This window comes from Nematolebias whitei, chromosome 6, assembly GCF_014905685.2.
Source record: "Nematolebias whitei isolate Nwh7 chromosome 6, NemWhi1, whole genome shotgun sequence".
NCBI lineage: Eukaryota > Metazoa > Chordata > Actinopteri > Cyprinodontiformes > Rivulidae > Nematolebias > Nematolebias whitei.
Window position 1 is genome coordinate 48,504,102 of NC_056503.1, and position 1,071 is coordinate 48,505,172.

At 33.6% G+C, this 1,071-nt stretch overlaps 1 protein-coding gene across 1 annotated transcript in view; it reads left to right on the forward strand.

Moving 5' to 3' along the window:
• LOC119411024 (THAP domain-containing protein 5) overlaps positions 1-1,071 on the forward strand; it is a 16,053-nt gene that overhangs the window by 2,938 nt on the left and 12,044 nt on the right. The window lies entirely within an intron of this gene.

Sequence of the window (1,071 nt, forward strand, 5' to 3'; positions counted from 1 at the left end):
ACGACTAACGACATCAAGCACATTATTTAGGATTTCACTGCTTTGTTGATAAAGTTTACAGGTGTGTTTTATTGTATTAAGAATAATTAAAAAAAACTTTTTAAAATATGAAATGCTTTGGTGTTTAAAATGTTCCTGTATTAATACAAGCACTTTAAAGTAAAAATGTTTTTCTTCTACTTTATAGAATAATTTTCATTTTCAATTCTATTATCATTTTCCTCTGTGTGTGTGTATATATATATATATATATATATATAAATATATATATATATATATATATATTTATATATATACAGACACACACACGTATGTTTGTTTGTATGTATTTATATGCACATTTTTTTTGTTTTCATTCAAACAAATGCCCAGAAAAGAAACAAGTTCCTTAGTAAGTACCCAGTTGGAACCTTGAAGTTTACAGCCAAGTACCTTGTAAGTACCTTGTAAGTACCTTGTAAGTACGCTTGTAAGAATGTAAGTACCTTGTAAGTACCCTAATAACAAGCCAGTACTTTGGTGAGCACTGAGTACACTGGGTACCTTGTAGACACAGGGTATATTTTTGGTTCCTTTCTTGAACTTTGTAAATACTGGATATGGAACCTGTAGGTACCATGCAAGTACTAAAGAACCCTGTAAGTGTTGGGCAGTTACCTTATAAGTACTCTTGCAAATAAAATAGTAGTTATCAGGTGTATACCCTGTAAGTACCTTTACTCCGTAGGTACTGGGCTGTATTATGTGTTGCTACCTGACAGTGAACCCAGCAGAACCCAACAAGTTCCTCCGTGGTTCCACATTAGTCAGTACTGCTGTTCTGCTGTTTACGTGCCTAAAGGTTTTTAAAACCAGAAGTTAAAATCCAGCAGACTCAAACGTTTTGTTAAGGAGATACAACATTATTCTTTATATGCCAGTTTAAATGAACGTAACGTCAGTGTTTCCTTCAAACGTGAAGATCAGCAGGGGAGGCTGAAAAAAGTCTGGAGTTCTGTTCACGCCAAACAGAAACTAAAAGTGTAACTGACGCAACTCGTCTAAAAGTTTAGTGTTTGACTAAAACAAGAG